The 19685-nt window shown below is 50.1% G+C and overlaps 2 long non-coding RNA genes across 3 annotated transcripts; both read left to right on the plus strand.

Moving 5' to 3' along the window:
* The first annotated feature begins 1177 nt into the window (after positions 1 to 1177).
* Positions 1178 to 5169, plus strand: LOC125134385 (uncharacterized). The gene is made up of 3 exons (XR_007136622.1): positions 1178 to 1305; positions 4504 to 4580; positions 4766 to 5169. It is a non-coding gene; the product is annotated as an uncharacterized LOC125134385 (long non-coding RNA).
* Positions 5170 to 9580: 4411 nt separating this feature from the next.
* LOC125133036 (uncharacterized) lies at positions 9581 to 15767 on the plus strand. 2 transcript variants are annotated; one of them, XR_007136397.1, is made up of 4 exons: positions 9581 to 9880; positions 12074 to 12230; positions 14298 to 14432; positions 14865 to 15767. It is a non-coding gene; the product is annotated as an uncharacterized LOC125133036 (long non-coding RNA). The 2 variants fall into 2 exon arrangements; XR_007136396.1 differs by lacking the exon at positions 9581 to 9880 and having other exon boundaries at positions 10998 to 12230.
* Positions 15768 to 19685: the final 3918 nt, after the last annotated feature.

A 19685-nucleotide genomic window follows, 5' to 3' on the forward strand; every position in this document is an offset into this window, starting at 1 on the left:
GTATTTCCTTTATGTTTAGTGTGTCTCTGTTCCTTCCAGACCCATGATTTACCCTCCCCCACTTTCCCCTTTAGTAGCCATGTTTGTCTTCTATGTCTGTGAATCTATTTCTGTTTTGTAAATAAGTGTGTTTGTATCATGTCTTTAGATTCCACATGCAGGTGAGATCATGATGTTTGTCTTTCTCTGTCTGACTTACATCGCTTAGTATGAGACTCTCTAGGTCTATCCATGCTGCTGCAAATGGCATTACTTCATTCTTTCTTATGGCTGAGTCGTATTCCACTGTGTCTATAAACCACATCTTTATCCCTCCTCTGCCGATGGACATTTAGGTTGCTTCCATGTGTTGGCTCTTGTGAAGAGTGCTGCAATGAATGAACATGAGGGTGCATGTATATATATATATATATATATATATATATATATATATATATAGTCTTTTTAGGGCCACACCCAAGGCATATGGAAGTTCCCAGGCTAGGGATCCAATTGGAGCCACAGCTGCCGGCTGACACCACAGCCACAGTAACATGAGATCCAAGCTGAGTCTGCAACGTACACTACAGTTCATGGCAACGCCAGATCCTTAACCCACTGAGCATGACCAGGGATTGAACCCGAGTCCTCATGGATAGTAGGCGGGTTTGTTAACTGCTGAGCCACAACGGGAACTCCATTTTTGGTTTTTTGGGGTTTGTGTGGTTTTTTTTGTCTCGTGTCTTTTTGAATGAAAGTTTTGTCTGGATAGATGCCCAGGAGTGGGGTTGTTGGCTCATATGGTAGCTCTATGTTTAGTTTTCTGAGGAGCCTCCATACTGTTTTCCGTAGTGTTTGTACCAATTTACATTCCCACCAACAGTGTAGGAGGGTCCCTTTTTCTCCACACCCTCCATGGATGAGTCCTTTCACTACCTATCTTTTTGAACTTTTGAATGTATTACCTATTCCAAAAAAAAGAATGAAATTAGACTTAAAATCAAAATGAGTAACAACTAAACGAAGCGAAAACGGGAGGCCCAGCACCTCTCCTTCTCCCTCGTGCTGACGGTTCACCACAGGAGCCCAGTGGAACGTTCCGACTTTCCCTTTAGCCCAACTCCGACATAGCCAGCAGAAGCAGGACCACCTGTGTGTAACAAGTGTTCTTTTAACCCCTTCACAGGTGTGTCATCGGCCTCAGGGAAGAGCCCGGGACAGAGAGAATCTGACAGGGTCCTGGCAAGACGGCCCACATGTACATCCCTTCCGGGGCCTCCCATGTCCCGTATGGGTTGCCACGAGGACCATGGGGACCGAGGAAGGGTGAGCATCCGGGTCTGATGTGTTTGCAGAATGAGGGAGGGAGGCGATGGGCATGACGGCAGCTAAGGGGGACCCAGAGGCAGACTCTGCATCCTAGTCCCAGTGATGCGTGTGTTACATTGCTATACAAAGTTACATGGTGATGCAATGCTACACTGTGATGCACAGTCACACTGTGATGCACAGTCATACTGTGATGCATAGTCACACTGTGATGCACAGTCATACTGTGATGCATAGTCACGCTGTGATGCATAATCACGCTGTGATGCACAGTCATACTGTGATGCATAGTTATATTGTGATGCATAGTCACACTGTGATGCACAGTCATACTGTGATGCATAGTTATATTGTGATGCATAGTCACGCTGTGATGCACAGTCATACTGTGATGCATAGTTATATTGTGATGCATAGTCACACTGTGATGCATAGTCACACTGTGATGCACAGTCATACTGTGATGCATAGTTATATTGTGATATACAGTTACACTGTGATGTATAGTCACTCTGTGATGCATAGTTGCATTGTGATACATAGTTACATTTTGAACAATTCATCCTTCCTCCTAGGAGGGTGGGATTCTCAACAAGGGCGGCTTCTTCCTGGATGTGCCTTTTATGAAGGTTGTTTGAGCTGCCAGAGTGGATGCAGTAAGGCATTGACCCCTCCATTCCTGTCCTTCCAACGCCACCTCTGCCTCATATTAACTTTATAGCCTATGAGGTTCCCGCTTGACTTTTTTTTATTTAAATGCACTTCCTGTTGGAGTTCCCATCATGGCTAAGTGGTTAACGAATCCGACTAGGAACCAGGAGGTTGCAGGTTCGATCCCTGGCCTTGCTCAGTGGGTTAAGGATCCTGCATTGCTGTGGCTCTGATGTAGGCCAGTGGCTACAGCTCCGGTTAGACCCCTAGCCTGGGAACCTCCATATGCCTCGAGAGCGGCCCAAGAAATGGCAAAAAGACAAAAAAATAAGATAAAATAAATGCACTCCCTGCGTCGTCTTCCTCTTTTTTTGGCCCCACCCATCGCACATGGAAGCTCCCAGGCTAGGGATTGAACTTGTGCCACAGCAGCAACCCAAGCCACTGAAGAGACAATGCTAGATCCTTAATCTGCTTTGCCACAATGGGAACTCCAAAGTTTATTTTTAAAATTGAAGCATAGCTGATTTACAATGTTGTGTTAGGGAGTTCCCTGGTGACTCAGTGCGCTAAGGACCTGGTGTTGTCACTACTGTGGCTCTGGTTACGCCTGTGGCTTGGGTTAGATCCCTGGCCTGGGAACTTATGCATGCTGCAGGTGTGGCCAGAAAACAAAACAAAAAAAAAAGAGTCATAATATTGTGTTAGTTTCTGGTGCACAGCAAAGGAATTTGGTTATACCTATAATATGTATATATCTATATTCTTTTTAAAAATTTTTTTCCAGATGTTCCTGTTGTGGCGCAGCAGAAACGAATCTGACTGGAAATGATGAGGTTTGATCCCTGGCCTCACTCAGTGGGTCAAGGTTCTTGCGTTGTGGTGTAAGTCACAGCTGTGGCTCGGATCCTGCATTGCTGTGGTGTAAGTCACAGCTCTGGCTCGGATCCTGCATTGCTGTGGTGTAAGTCACAGCTGTGGCTCGGATCCTGCGTTGCTGTGGCTGTGGTGTAGCCCAGCAGCTGTAACTTCAATTCAACCCCTAGCCTGGGAACCTCCATATGCTGCGAGTGTGGCCCTAAAAAAAAAAATTTTTTTTTCATTATAGTTTATTACAAAATATTGAATATAGTTTCTTGTGCTATACAGCAGGCCCTTGTTGTTTATTTTATATACGGTAATGGGTCTCTATTAATCCCATACTCCTAATTTATCCCTCCCCTTACAAAAGTTTTTTTTTTTTTGGCTGCATCCGAGGCATATGGATGAGGCTGCATTCCCAGGCCAGGGACTGAATCTGAGCCGCAGCTCTGGCATATGCTGTGACCATAACAACCCCGGATTCTTTAACCCACTGCACTGGGCTGGGAATGGAACCTTTGCCTCTGCAATAACCCAACTGATGCAGTTGTATTCTTAACCCACTGTGCCACAGGGGGAACTCTCAAAAGTAATTTTTTTTTTTTTTGGTCTTTTTGCCTTTTCTAGGGCTGCTCCCATGGCATATGGAGATTCCCAGGCTAGGGGTCTAATTGGAGCTGCAGACGTCGGCCTATGCCAGAGCCACAGCAACTCGGGATCCAAGCTGCATCTGAGACCTACACCACAGCTCACAGCAGTGCCAGATCCTTAACCCACTGAGCAAGGCCAGGGATCGAACCTACAACCTCGTGGTTCTTAGTCGGATTCGTTAACCACTGCTCCATGACGGGAACTCCCAAAAGTAATTTCTTTATACAGCAATACATGTCCATTATTTCTCAATACAATTGGAAAAAAATCATTTTAACTAGTAATAAAAATTAAGGTAGTTTTACTACCCAGCCATTAAAAAGAACGAAAAAATGTCATTTGCAGCAACAGGGATGGGCCTGGAGAGTCTCATACCAAGTGAAGTAAGTGAGACAGTGAAAGACAAACATGATATCACTTATGTGAAATCCAAACTACAACACGAATGAATTTATCTATGAAACACAAACAGACTCGCAGACGTGGAGAACAGACTTGTGGCTGCCAAGGGGGAGGCAGTGGCATGGACGTGGAGTTTGGGGTTAGTAGATGCAAACTACTGCACTTAGAATGGATAAGCAGGAGTTCCCGTCACGGTGCAATGGAAACAAATCCAACTAGGAACCATGAGGTTGCAGGTTCGATCCCTGGCTTCGCTCAGTGGGTTAAGGATCCAGCATTGCCATGAGCTGTGGGGTAGGAGCAGAGGCAGCTCAGATCTGGCATTGCCGTGACTGTGGTGTAGGCTGGTGGCTACAGCTCCAGTTGGACCCCTAGCCTGGGAACCTCCATATGCCGCTGGCACAGCCCTAAAAAAAAAATAAAAAAATAAAAAACTAGACTGGCTAAGCAATGAGGTCCTACGGTATAGCACAGGGGATTACATCCAATCTCCTGGGCTAGATCATGATGGAAGGCAGCATGAGAAAAAGAATGTCGCTATGTATACGCATGACTGGGTCACTTTGCTGTACGCTTGAAGTGAATTTGGAAATCAACCACGTGTCAATAAAATAATTTTTTTTAATCCAGGTAATTTTATGTTCACTCCTGGAAATGACAGTGAGAGAGCCTCCAGGTTGAGGGAGCAGCCGTGCAAAGGCCCTGAGGTAGGAACCGTGTGGTTCCGGGAGGGAAGAGGGGCCACCGGCTGGAGTCAGGGTGGTGAAGCAGGTGGTGGGAGAGGGGGCCAGGGGCGTGGGCCATGCTGAGGAGGGGGGCCACTGGGCTTGGTCGGTACCGGGTGTGCGTGGGCTTCTGGGAGGGGCATCACACCAGCCCCGCATTTGCACAGCATGCCCCCCACCGGACCCCATCATGGAGCAGCAGCCACATGGCCCAAGCGGAAGGCGCCTCCTCACCGGCCAGCACCCCGTTTGCACGTCACTTGCCCGGATCTTGGAAGAAGGTACAGGTTTGAACTGAGGCATCAGCTCAGCCCTCAGAAGAAGCTGTTGTCCCTGAATTGCCACCCTGGGTCTCAACTGGGGTGCTTGTGCCCTGCCCCCGCGCAAGGAAACACTGGCAATATCTAGAGACGCTGTGGGTTGTCACGACCGGGTGGGGGGTGTCGCTGCTGGCATCTGGCGGGTAGAGACCCGGGCGGGGCAGGGGGAAGACCGCCCCATGTCCTGCACTGCACAGCGCAGCTCCCATAGCAGAGGACGACCCAGTTCAGAGCAGCCAGGCTGAGCGCCTCTGAGCAGCTTTGTCACAATTCTCTGCTGCTCCAGATTCCGCCTTCTTTCCCTCTATTTTGTGTGTGTGTGTGTGTGTGTGTGTGAGTGTGTGTGCACCTACACTGTCTGTATATGCCTTCCACGGTCTGTATGTATCCCAGCTGTGTGCCCTCAGGCCAGCTCCTCAACCTCTCTGGGCCAGGGTCACCTCATCTTTAAATCAGGTCTCCTCAAAGCACCCGCCTCTCATGGTTGTTGGGAAATGCAGTCAGTACGTCTCCAAACACAGTCACGTGCTGAGGTCCTGGGGTTAGGGCTTCAGCACGTGACTTTGGGGAGATGCAGCTGGGCCTTGACAGCACAGCACCCAGGTGGGCAGGGAGCTGTGAGAGGAGGCGGAGGGCTTGGTAGGGCCCCACGTGTTTGAGGCCACGGTCCGTGTCTCGGAGGGCACCCTGAGTGTGGGAGACACCCCCCCAAGGACATTGGGCACAGGACAGCCATCTGAGCAGGGTGGGGCCCTGGGGCTGGACGGGGGCCCGAGAGGCCCCAGGGAAATCCAGGCAGGGCAGCTGGGCGTGGCTGGGGTCCGCGGGGTGGACGGGCCCAGGCCGAGAGGACTGAGGTCTGCCTCCAAGTCTCCAGGCTTGGAGGTACTGGCTGCTGGCTTCTTCCACCTTCCCAGCGAGACGAGACTGAAACCCTGCCTGTCCTCTCTGCCCCTCTGCCCCCCAGAGCAGGGACCGCCTGTGGCCACCAGCCTTGCGCTTTCTCAGGCTCTGCCCACTGGGCGCACTTCTTAACAGCTGGACAGGTTTTAAAGCAACTCCATGATGTTCTCACTCGCTCTTTTTTAGCTTAAAAAAAAAGTCTGCTGTAGAAACTTCATTTTTATTTATTTTTTGTCTTTTTGCCTTTTCTAGGGCCACTCCCATGGCATATAGAGGTTCCCAGGCTAGGGGTCTAATCAGAGCCGTAGCCACCAGCCTACGCCAGAGCCACAGCAGCGCGGGATCCGAGCTGCGTCTGCGACCTACACCCCAGCTCATGGTGACGCTGGATCCTTAACCCACTGAGCAAGGCCAGGGATCAAACCTGCCACCTCATGGTTCCTAGTCAGATTCGTTAACCACTGCGCCGTGACGGGAACTCCTGCTGTAGAAACTTTAAAAAATACATGTAAAGATAAATAAAAACTCGGAGTTCCCATTGTGGTGCAGCAGAAATGAATCGGACTAGGAACCGCGAGATTGCAGGTTTGATCCCTGGCTCGCTCAGTGGGTTAAGGATCCGGCATTGCCGTGAGCTGTGGTGTAGGTCGCAGAAGCGGCTCAGATTTTTTTTTTTTTTGGTTTGTTTTTGTTTGTTTCTCCTTCACCACCCCCCTCTTGAAAAATTCAGATATAGTTGATTTACAATATTATATACATTTCAGGGGTACGTAGCGATTCGCATTTTTAAAGGTTATACTCCATTGCTAGTTATGAAATATCGGCTAAAACAGTCCCTGAGCTGTACCTTATATCCTTCATTTATTTAACACACAGCACTTTGCACCTCTTAATCCCCTATCTCATCTCCCCCCACCCCCTGCCACTGGAAACCCCTAGTTTGTTCTGGATATCTGTGAGCCTGTTTCTTTTTGGTTACATTCGTGCGTTCGTTCCACATTTCAGATTCCATATACGAGTGATACCATACAGTGTGTGTCTTTCCGCGCCTTGTTTCGGTAAATCCATGCTATGCCCATGACGCCCTCTGCTGGCCATTCTCTTCAGCGCATGGCAGTGGTTTCTCCTGAGTCATCCTTCCCAAAGGGGGGCCTGGGGGGGGGGGCTCTGGAGCCGGTGCGATGTGGCTGGTGAGACGGGGCCTGTGCTGTAAAGTGTGACACACACCGAATCTCAAGCACTGTTTGAGGAGAAGAATGTTAACAATGCTTTACACGGATGACGTGCGATGACACGTGATGGCGTTCTGAACACGGGTGGGCCCAGGAACAAGGCGGGGGGTGGGGGTGCCGACCCTCGGTGCCGTGGAAAATCTGAGCATGACTTAGAGTCAGCCCTCCGGAGCCACAGTTTCTCCATCTCTGCAGTTGTGCGCCTCTGAATGTAGCCAAGGGCAGGCAGATCAGGTCGTACTGCAGTCTTTACTACTGAAGAAAAGCTGCATGGTCAGCTCCATCGGGTTAAAGACCAAGGCTTAAAGCTGATTTCACCTGTTTATTTTTTTAATGAGGACACTAGGAATGTTAAGTTATGCCTGTGGCTCGTGTTCTGTTTATTTCTCATGGATCTGGACTCTTGTAAATGTATATCTCTCAGCCTCCATGCTATGGACACTTGTCGTCAGGTCACTTTGCTGGGGGGAGGGGGCAGTCCTGTGCATTGTAGGATATTGAGCAGGATCCCTGATCTAGAGATGCCAGTAGCAGCCCCCTCCCAGTGGGATAACCAAAAATGTATCCCCCTCCCAAAAAAAGGAGTTCCCTCGTGGCTCAGCATGTTAAGGGTCTAGCATTGTCACTGCTGTGGCTCTGCCCACTGCTGTGGCTTGGGTTCAGTCCCTGGTCTTGGACCTTCTGCATGCCGTGGGTGAAACCGAAAAACAAACCGAAAAAAGTCTCCAAACATTGACAAATTGTCCCATAAGGGGCAAAATCCCCCTCGGTTTAAAACCAGTGATTTATATAATATATATAAAGCTATCTATATTTTGTATATATATATATTGGTTTTATATGCATGCAATATAAACAATACAGCTGACCCTTGAACAACATGGGTTTGAACTGAGTGGGTCCACTTACCCTCAGATGTTTTTGAGCCGTAAACACTGCAGGACTACACAATGCGAGACTGACCGAGTAAATGCAGGGCTGACTGGACTGCATGGCGTGTCCGCACCCCACCCCCATGGTGTTCCAGGGCGAGCTGCGCATTGACTATGAATTATTTGCTGCACTGTTGAAATGCGTGTGTGTGTGAGGTGAACCACATCCCTGAACTCGGCCCACACAGGACCCCGCTGCATGCAAGCTCTGTGTTCACTGCCTCACTCGAGTTTCCCTCTCGGCCCTCACGGTGCCCTCTGGGATGGATGGTATTATTCGCCTCATTTGGCAGAGGAGGCAGGTGAGGGAGGGCCCCAGGCTGCGCAGCCACCTGGCCTGGACTCAAACCCAGGCGGCGTCTCATCGGTAAGAGCCCCACCACCACCACCACGGGCCGGCCTGGAGGAGCCTGGGACCTCGCACAGCGCACAGCAGTGTGACCGTGGTTACACACCGCACTGGGTACCTGAGCCCTGCTCAGAGGGTAAATCGCAAGTGTTCGCAGCACACACGCACCCAGCCGCACACGCACACACTGGGGGGGGGAGGGGAGGAAAAAGAAGGCGATGGCTGACGGCCTTGACTGTGAGGGTGGTTTCACAGCGTAGACTCACGGAAATCATCGTGTTGAATGGCTCACATGTATCCCATTTTCATGTGTCACTTAGACACCAATGAAGCTGACACAGAGGTAAAGAACCCGGGGTCCCCCTGGGGTGGACCGTGTGCCTGTCGGCCCTGGGCTCTGAGCGCGCCCAACAGGAAGGAGTCTAAAGCCCTGGGAGCAGGATGATAACTTTTACCTCCCTGGGAGGCCAGAAGAATCCAGAAGCTATGCTCCACTCCCGTCACCTCCTACGAGGCGACCTTGTAACAGGAAGGCACGATTCGCCCATGCATTCGTTCCCAAGTCAGGTTACGGGCGCTGCGGGCCCACTGAGTGCCCGGCAGAGGCTCCGAGAGCTGGGGCGGCCCAGACCCCCCCCCCCACCAGCTCTGCCCTGAACCGGAGTGAGGACTCACAACATTAGATGCAGACACAGCTCGTGGGGAGGCAAGGAGACGGGGAAATGACAGAGGTGACGTTCTGGAAGATTCTAGAACGTGTTTCTCTATGGTAGAGCCCCGTGAACGCTGATGCTTTTTCTCCACTGTGGAAAGAGCTTCAGAGTCGGGGGACGCGGGGGTTTGAGGGGAGCCACCTGCCCAGAGCTCTCCTTCTCAGGAATCCCCTCCCCCAGGGAGCCCCCCTTGGAATCCGGGGGAGGGTCTGAAGGCTCACGTACACCTGGTCTCGCTCGGGCGCCTGGAAAATTCCAGGCTCCGCAGCCCTCCTGCTCCCGTCGCAGCCCCCTCCTCTTCCGCGGCTGGCTGCGGTCTCCATAGCAACGGATGTCGCCAGCCGACAGCTCTCGAGGCTGACAAACTACCCAGCAGCCTGCTGCAGAGCGGAGGCGGGAGGGAGAATGGGGCCAGGGCACCAGCCTGCCAGGGCGGGGGGGGGGTCCCCATTAGTGGTCCGCTCACGACTTTGGAGCAATTAAAATGCGTCTTCAGACAGGGGTCTTTGCAGAAGGAAAGGGGGGGAGGGTCTCTGCGGGTTCTGCAGTCGCTATTAGAAATCCCAAATCGCCGAAAGAGCTGTCAGCCTTGTCTGTTCTCCAACTTCTTCATTCATTCATTAAACCACTTATTTATCCCACAAATATGGACTGGATTAAACAGATGGTGAACGTAGATAATTCTACAGATATGCTAATTCTATACCTGTTTCAGGCGCCAGGGTTTTTTCTAGAGACCCCGTGGAGGATGGAGAAACAGCCGCAGGGCCTCCTCAAAGGTGCCGAAGACTGAGGCTTCGATGCAGAGGCGGCGGCGAACATGTGGAAATAAGGTATCCTAGGATGGCAGGTACTGAGACGTTCCAGGAAGACAAAACCACCAATATTCTTTTCCATTTAGTTTTCTTCTTTTTTAATGCTAGTACATTTTCAACGGCGGTCACGTCCCAAGTCTGAACGTGAGCCTCTTACAGAAAGTATCGTGTGGTGGAGATGGGACTTTCCTCCCCGTCCCAGGCCCCCTGCGCGGTTCCTGGGCTGTGGGACATCATCCTTAAGGAGAAATCATAAAGACGTTGCGTCGCCAGCAACCCCCACCTTTTAAAAAACAGAATAGTGACTTTTGCACCCATTTTTCTGCATCTGGCTCTTCCTGACTTCATGTGAAGACGGCATAGCGTGGTTAAAAGCAAGGAGGGAACCCAACTGAGTCCCGATTTCTCTGGGCTTGACCCCTTGCGGCCTCAGTCTTCTCAGCACTCACATGGGGTGGTGGTGAGGCTGAAGGGAAAGCCGCTGGACACGTTACATGAAATAGATGAGTCTTGGAGCTCATTCACCACCAGGACCTCAATGCTTGTTCGTTTCACACGGATTCGGGCATCCAGTGCATGGCTGGCCCACCACATCTCACCCTGGGGGCTGGGGGCCCGCCCACTCCTCTCTTAGCACACCCAGTCCTGCAGAGAGCTCCCGAGCACAAGCCCACCTGACCGATATTCTCCCGGGGTGGACCTGCCGGGTGGCAGGGCGCAAGCATTCGAAGGTGGCATTGATAATGCCACATTGCCCTGGAAAGATGTTGCCTTTTTACACGCCCACCGACCGTGGACAAGCGCTGAAGCATCGCTGTAATCCAGGGAGAATTCGGCCTAAAAATATGGTTTTCAATTTCTCTTGAAAGTTCAGAAGGCCAGAGAGCGATGGGTTCAAAGTCATGGATGGAGTTCCTGTCGTGGCGCAGTGGTTAGCGAATCCGACTAAGAGCTATGAGGTTGCGGGTTCGATCCCTGGCCTTGCTCAGTGGGTTAACGATCTGGCGTTGCCGTGAGCTGTGGTGTAGGTTGCAGACGCGGCTCGGATCCTGAGTTGCTGTGGCTCTGGTGTAGGCCAGTGGCTACAGCTCTGATTCGACCCCTAGCCTGGGAACCTCCACATGCTGTGGGAGCGGCCCAAGAAATAGCAAAAAAAGACCAAAAAAAAGTCATGGGTGCACGCCATTGTGTGGTATCTGGTAACGGCTGTCCACGCCAACAAAACACACTTTCTCCTCTCTGCCACCCTCCCCACCACCCCTCTTCTTTCCCGTTTCCCTCCAAACACTGCTCGGATGCCTCCATACGTTTACAAATAGGTATCCGTGAAGCATCTGCTAGGCGCACGCCCTTGATGGGCTCGGGTGCAGCCGGAGCCCAAGAAAGCCTGTGTCCCTCCTCACAGGATGGAGCTGACTCTGTCGTGAGGGGGAAGATACTAACAAAGGAGGAAGGAAAGCAAATGTTTTAAAAGAGCGGGTTCCCTGGTGACTCAGCGGGTGAAAGAGCTGGCGTTAGCCCTGCTGTGGCTCAGGTCGCTGCTGTGGTGCTGGTTCCATCCCTGGCCCAGGAATATCCACCTACCACAGGCCTAGTGGAAAATAAACATAAGTTTTAAAAAGGGAGTTCCCTGGTGGTGCGGTGGTTAGGACTTGGGGCTTTCACGGCTGCACCCCAGGTTCAACCCCTGGTCTGGGAACCAAGATTCCTACATCAAACTGCTGCACGTCGTGGCCCAGAAGGAAAAAAGAAGGGTTGTGGGACAAGGGGGGATATTGGTTCAAAGGTGGAAGCTTGTTTTACAGGAAGCGCAAGTGCTGGAGGTCCACGGTGCAGCGTGGCAGCCATGGTTAGTGCTACTCTGTAAATACACAAACTGTACACTTGACTTGCTAAGCGAGTGGGTTTGAAAGGTTCTCACACACACGGTGGTATCTGAGGTAAGGGATGTGTTAATAATTTGACTGGTACTCATTGCCCTAAGTATACACGTATCTAAACATCGCATTATGTAATACCTCTGTAAAGCTGGGGGAAAGAAGGTAATTTCAGGGGCTGGGACGACATGCATAAAAGAAAGCAGGATAGTGGGTGGAAGGTGAGGGTGGGAAACAGGAGAGACAAGTTCTTTTGCCTGCCTTGGTCTGGAGGGCAATCCAGGACTCTGCACTTTTAATGATTTCTCTCCCCCCTTTCCCCTTTCTGATGCAGGTGCATTCTGGAACATGGCTTTTAAAAATCCTGGCTACACCATGGCAGGCACAGTGCCAGGTGATCTACAAGAAGCATCTATCATAATCCACATCACACTCCAAGGATCCAGAGAGAATGTTTCCCCACTTTTAGAAGAGAACTCTGTCTCAGAAAGGTGAAATTACTTTCCCGTGATCCTATATTTTTATTCAACCCATCTCTCCCCAAAAATATCTAATGAGAACCAATTAGTATGGCAGCCTGGGATTGTAACCCACACACAGTCTGGAAAGTTCCATCCTCTGAGTGTCTCTCAGCCTCCTCCCCATCACCTCACCAGCTGCAGTTTCCATGGCAACAGAGCCTGCCTGAATCACTGAGACCCGGTGAATGAGATTAAGGACCAGGGCAGAGTAATGGATCCCAGAACTGTCGAGCTGGAAAAGGGTGAGGTCTGGGGGAGGGCACAGGCTTTCTGAACCCGGGAGTGGGATTTGGGTGTATGTTTAGATAACACCCCAAGTTTAAATGGGCCCACTTTAAAAGATGTCTTTGCCGAAGGGGTGGAGGAAGCTGCAGGCACAAGTCGAGATCACAAACGTCTGTTTCTCAGCAGCCACCAGCACCAATGACGTAAACAGCCTTTGTTTTAGCCAATAATCTGTTCTTTGTCTGACTCGTTCATTCAGCAAAATGTCTTTACAGAGTGATTACTGTTCAGCAGACGCTGTTTTAAGCATCTAAGACAGTTATGCTCTTGGAATTCCCTGGTGGCACAGCGGATTAAGTATCCAGCATTGTCGCTGCAGTGCACTGGGTCACTGCTGTGACTCAGGTTTGATCCCTGGCCTAGAAACTTCTGTGTACCACCAGCATGGCCCCCCCAAAAAAATCATAAAATAGATGTAGTCTTAATTCTCACGGGAGTTGGCATCCTATTTGAAATATAGTAAATGCAAATATATATTTAAATACAAGTACATATTTATTTATGTATAAGTAATAAACAATATATGTGAATATATAATAAAGAAGTACATATATATGACACACACATGTGTGTATATATGTTAAAATCTATGATAGGGACTTCCTGTTGTGGCACAGAGGAAAAGAATCTGACTAGTATCCGTAAGGATGTGGGTTCGATGCCTGGCCTGGCTCAGTGGGTTGGGGATCTGGTGTTGCCGTGAGCTGTGGTGTAGGTCACAGACACAGCTTGGATCTGGTGTTGCTGTGGCTGTGGTGTAGACCGACAGCTGTACCTCCAGTTTGACCCCTAGCCTGGGAACTTCCATATGCCGCAGGTGAGGCCCTAAAAAGCGAGAAAAAAAAATTTTAAAAACCCACAAAAAACAAACCTCGGATAGTATTACCTTCTCTGGAGAATAGACTCTTGGCATAAGGCCCAGAGAGTGAAGGGTCAGGGGCTACTTTGGGGGGGGGGGGTGCAGTGCATCAGGGGATTTACAAGGAGAGGTAGACCAGGTGTCTCCATTGGTGGATTGGTGGATTCTGTGCATGCATCTTCCTCCAAACCCCAAATCTGAACTATTCTCCTGTTATAATAATTTTAGACTCTAACCCTCTTGACATTAAAAAAAAAAAAAAAATCCCTAGTCTCTCCAGTACCTGAAGTTAAATCAAATGAGCTTCCGGTTTAGCTGAAGAGGACAGAACCCATGAAAGATGGAAGGAAAGGCTTCTTGTGCTGGAGGACAACACCCTCAGCTGATCCATGGCAGAGAGGATTTCCTCTGTGGCTTTTTGACTTTCCAGGATCTGCCCTCTTCCCAAATATCTACTTGCTATTTCAAGCAGCCACTAAAAAAAAATACATATGTATATATTTAAATTATACACACACACACACACACACTAGGGGCCAGAAATTTGCGTTTAATCCAGGGTAAACATGGTAGATAAAGTCTCTACTTTCATTGACGATTCACTGTCATGCAGAGATGCAGAAAGCAAATGACTAACAAATAAATGATCGAGGTTATTACAGACTCTCAAACTACAATGGAAATCTAATGCAAGACACAAACGCAGGCCACATGTGTCCTTTTAAATGTCCTGGCGGTAGCCACATTTACGAAGATAAAGAGACACAGGTAGAATTAATCTTAACAGTAGGTTTTATTGAACCCAACCCATGCAAATTGTTCCCATCCGAACCAATGCCACCAACGTGAAAAACACAATTCAGTGAAACACATCTCCATGGTTTTCTTTCTAGGGTTTTGGAATCTGCTGTGTAGTTACAGCATTTCTCAGTGGGGACTAGCCACTTTCCGGGCGCTCTGCCACAAATGCTCGCAGCTACCATATTGGAAACACAGGCCTAAAACCCGCTGCGAGGAAGCTGATCAGGGTAAGAGAGGGAAACGTCGACGGCTGGGAAGGTGACGAGACACTGCGCTTCAGGAGGTCTAGAGAGGAGCCCAGCGGCTTGCCTTTCACCAAGCCTCCGCCTGCCCAGGTGCTCACCTGCCTGGGTAGCCAGGCTGGGTGGACCCAGAGTCAGGCGCCCCCCCCCCCAACCCGGCCCCTCCATCCCGTGGGGGGATGACGATGCTCATCGGGAAAAGCAAAGTGAGGTTCCAGAGAGAGGAGACCTCCCCTCACCAAAGACCCCGTATTTCCACTCAAATGCAAAGAGCGCTTGCAGCTGTGTGCTGGCCTGCGGCTCTGCGCCCAGACCAGGGTTTTGCATCTGCACGTTGCGGGACATGCGGGCCTGGAAAATTCCGGCCTCCGAGCCTCCCGCTGTACTCTCCTCGCCCCTGCCTGTCTCCCACTCCAGCTGCGGTTTCCATGGCAACAGTCTCGTTACTGGCAGTCGAGTACCCTCGAGGGGACAGAGCAGCAGTCAGAAGAACCTGGACCGGGGGTGGCGTGACTGGGCCGAGAGTGGGGGCTGCAAGCCCCCCCCCCCCACAGAACCGGTCCCTCCAGCCTCGAGTGCTCATGAGAAGGTCTCCTCGAGTGTGGTCTCTGCAGACGGGGAGTGCTTTTATGTTTATAAAGAGAGAACCCTGCAGGCTGCCGCCGACTGAGAGAAAGGACAGCTGCTGCAGGTGCTGGGACACCCATCCTCTCCTCTGCCCACTCAGTCACGTCCCGTTCTTCCTTGGGCACAAGAGGACTGGGTGCCTGGGACATGGTGGGCACCTGAATAGAGCTGGGAGGCACCCCTTCCCACAAGGGCTGGGCCTCAAAAGCTTCAAGCGTCTCCCCCACCACCCCCGAAACCTCGAGTGCGAGAGTCCACTCAGCCTCGTTTGGAAGGACAGTGGTCACCTGTCCTCTGGTTCCCATTATCACCCAACTGTCCCACGGAGCTAACAATAGATGAAAGAATCAGCCGCCCCTCGGGACCCAAGTGGCAGGTCTTAGGAGATGGAGGGAGGCGGGGAAGCGGGTGCGCAAAGGAAAGCGTCTGTCCGGCGGTGCCTTCAGAACGGATGGCTGTTGGTTCTGAAACGCTGCGCTGATGCATCTCAGTTCAGACTCTCAGGACAGGTGCTCCCGGCGGCACCTTTGATGGCTGGGCAAAGTCTCAGGAAGTCGTGCCTCGGGAGGGGAAGCAGAGGGCCTGGGGACAGAGGGTAAACATCCACTTGAGCAAAGGTTTTGTTGGTTGGGTTTTTTTCCCCCCTGAAACTGTATAAACCATCCATGTTTTCTTCCAATGACAGTGGGCCTTTCTGCAGATTTTTTTTTTTTTTTTCAAAAGCATGGCCATGCTGGAGTTCCTGTCGTGGCTCAGTGGTTAACGAATCTGACTAGGAACTATGAGATTGAGGGTTCGATCCCTGGCCTTGCTCAGTGGGTTAGGGATCTGGCTTTGTCAGATGTAGTTGGTGTAGCTTGCACACGCGGCTCAGATCCCGCGTTGCTGAGGCTGTGACGTAGGCCGGTGGCTACAGCTCCGATTGGACCCCTAGCCTAGGAACCTCCATATGCCACAGGAGCAGCCCTAGAAATGGCGAAAAGACAAAAAATAGATAAAAAATAAATAAAAAAAAAAGCATGGCCATTCTGGCTCCAAAATATGGCCCTAAATAGATGATGGGCATTTAGAGAGCAGAGTTTGTGTAGAGGCTTCAGTGGGGAATCAATTTGACCTGCCGGCCCCGACAGAATTTATTTCACAATCCTAAGCAGAACGGACGACCAGTAAAGAATGCAGTTATCGTGACAAACATCCATGCAGGTAGATATTTTGAAATACCCGGTGCGTGGGCGAGTCATAGGGAGCCCGGGTCATTGAACCCCATGACTTCTGCCTGCTGGCGTCCCTCTGCTCGGTCAGACAAAAGCTGACATCTTTACCAAGTCCAGTTTTATCGTACCTTGTACCAAAGCTCTCAGAACAAACACAGAGTTCCCGTTGTGGCTCAGCGGGGTCAGGACCTTGTCTCTGTGAGGATGTGGGTTTGATCCCTGGCCTCACTCAGTGGGTTAAGGATCTGGCCTTGCCATGAGCTGCCGTGTAGTTTGCAGATGCAGCTTGTATCTGGTGTGGCTGTGGCTGTGGTGTAGGCCAGAGGCTACAGCTTCAATGTGCCCCTAGCCTGGGAACCTCCATACGCCGTGGGTTCGGCCCTAAAAAGCAGGCAAACAAGCAAATAGCAACCGCAACAAAAAACTCAATAGTCTTCAAGAGGGGACTGGCTAAATCCATCCTGCTGCATGCCTTCGATGGAGTTCTATGCCGCCACGCACAGTTCTGAGGAAATACTTTAGAAACTGAAAATACAAACCTCAGTGGCATGAAAGCAAGGTGTGTAAATGAATAGTGTCAGAGGTTGCGACCCTTGTGTAAAAAAGAGAAAGGGGAACACATTATATCTTTATGTTGTATGTTATATACAATATAAATATTATTTATAAATTTTACATCGCATACATAAAATAGAAAGGTATATGTGCAATATGAACATATGTAAATGGTATGTCTCTGCCCCACCGACTCTCCCTGTCATTCACGGGCGTGCTGGGTGGACAGGGGTGATGTCTTAGGCTGATGCTCTACACTGAGCATTTGTCGTCGTCCCCCAACCGGCCCCCCAAACTCCTGTGTTAAGACCTGACCCTTGTGTGATACTGTCAGGAGGCGGGGCCTCTGGGAGGCGAGGAGGTTGTGTACTTATAATGAAGGCCCCACACAGCTCTCTCGCTTCTGCCCTGCGAGGGTGTAGCAAGCAGGTAGACAGCAAGGAACCGGGCAGGGGCCCTCCCCAGACCCCAACACCGAGCTTTCCTTTTGCCCACAGTTACCAGTTCAGTGGGGGTTTTTGTTTTTGGCCCCACCCGCAGCATGTGGAAGTTCCCGGGCCAGAAATAGAACCTGCACCACAGCAGTGACAATGCTAAGTCCTTAACCCACTGGGCCACCAGGGAACTCCCTTGATTCAGTGTTGATTTATGGATTCTTTTTTTTTTTTTTTTCTTTTTTGGCCACCCCACGGCATATGGGGTTCCCAGGCCAGGGATCAGATCGGAGCTGCAGTTGTGACCTACCCAGCAGCTGTGGCAATGCTGGGCCAGGGATCAAACCTGCATCTCAGGGCTCCAGAAATGCCACTGATCTCGTTGCTCCATAGCAGGACTCCTGATTTATGGATTCTAACTTTATATGTTATCATTTGTTTCTATTAGAATTTATTTTTCCCTGAAACTGTTCCTGTTTTGATAGTGAGAATCCTCTCTAGCTGGCATCTGTGTGGTTGTGACAATTTTTTAAAGCTTTCCCTTACTTTCAGACACCAGATATTCCAGGCTCATTGTGTGTTTTTCTTTCGGCTCTGGAATCAGTCATTTCTCCAAGGAGCCCTGGCTCCCTTGGGTGGAGCGTGGTGTTCAGAAGCCAGGATGTGAGTGTTAGGTTTGCCTTCTTATACTTCATGTCTCAGAAGGGAGGTTTTATCCTGAGGGTGATATGGTCAGATTTATGTTCTAGAAAGGCCACGTCAGCCCTGAGGATGGAGAACAGGCTGCTAAGCACGGTGTTGCTTTGCTCTTGAAAGCCCTTCGGGGAGTTCCCTTCATGGCTCAGAGGATAACTAACCTGACTAGGAACGATGAGGATGCGGGTTCAATCCCTGGCCTCGCTCAGGGGGTTAAAGATCCCGAGTTACTGTGGCTATGGTGTAGGCCAGCAGCTGCAGCTCCTACTCAACTCCTAGCCCGGGAACTTCCATGTGCTGCGGGTGTGGCCCTAAAAAAAAATTCTTCAGCTGATTGGCTGAGGTCCAGCCACACTCTAGAGGGTAACTGGCTTTACCTTAAGCCAATTGATTTAAATATTAATCCCATCTACCATACAAAATATGTTTACAATATATAGAAATATATTATCTATAACATATCACATGGAACTATATATTTATTATATATTTTTTTTCCTTTTTATACCCACACCCACAGCACATGCAAGTCCCCAGGCTAGGAGTTGAATCAGAACACAGGAACTGAGCTGCATCTGTGACCCGTGCTGCGGCTTGTGGCGGTGCCATAGCCTTAACCTACGAGCGAAGCCAGGGATCGAACCCACATCCTCACAGACACTATGTTGAGTTCTCCACCCACTGAGCCACAATGGGAACTCCTATATTATATTATTATAACATAAATTATTACACTGATAAGTGTATACATTATTACAGTTGTATATAAGCATGTAAGTTATATTAAGTATATATAAGCATATATTTACATTATTACATATAAATATATAAGTACAAATTTACATTATAAGTATATAAGTATAAATTTACATCATTATACATATATATAAGTAAAAATTTACATTACTAAAATATACATTTCTCTTTTCTATTGCTTCTGTCTCTCTGGAGAATCCAGACTAATATGCGGGCCTCAGTTTACGGTCTAGAGGGAGAAATATGTCCAGAATATTTTTGAGAAGTCGGTGGACGGGGAGAAGATGAGGTCGATTCAGAGGGACTTGCGGATGGGTTGGATGCAGGGGTTCCAGGGAAGGAGAGAGAGAAGGAATTACCTCTGGGTTTTCACCGTGAGTGAACCTGGATCAGACAGGACGCACCAGTGTGGGCCGCCTCGGCACCCAAGGGGGCGAGGCGGAGGCGGTTCACTGGTTACCCAGGAGCATGTGTAGGTGGTGAGGCCAAGCCGGGGGCCGTGGAAATGGGGAAAGAATTGAAGGGATGTTGCTGAGAGACAGCGTGAAGAGAGTAAAAGCGTGGCTGTTCCCATCATGGCTCAGTGGTTAACAAACCCGACGAGGATCCCTGAGGACGCAGGTTCGGTCCCCGGCCCTGCTCAGTAGGTTAAGGATCTGTGGTGGCTGTGGCTGTGGCTGTGGCGGCAGCTGAAGCTCTGATTGGACCCCTCGCCTGGGAACCTCCACATGCTGCGGATGCAGCCCTATGCCAAAAGACAAAAAAAGAGAGTAAAAGCTTGGAGAGCCTGAGCTCAGGGCGAAAAAGCAGCCGGGCTGTTTACTGTCTCGCCAACGGCCAGAGGAGCCCTCAGCCTGCAAATCACCAGCGGAATTTTCCACTGAGCTAACGGCCAGGCCAAATTCCAAAAATGATACACATCCCCGAGTAATTAAGAACGGGGAAGGTTTCCGTTA

This window comes from Phacochoerus africanus, chromosome 8, assembly GCF_016906955.1.
Source record: "Phacochoerus africanus isolate WHEZ1 chromosome 8, ROS_Pafr_v1, whole genome shotgun sequence".
NCBI lineage: Eukaryota > Metazoa > Chordata > Mammalia > Artiodactyla > Suidae > Phacochoerus > Phacochoerus africanus.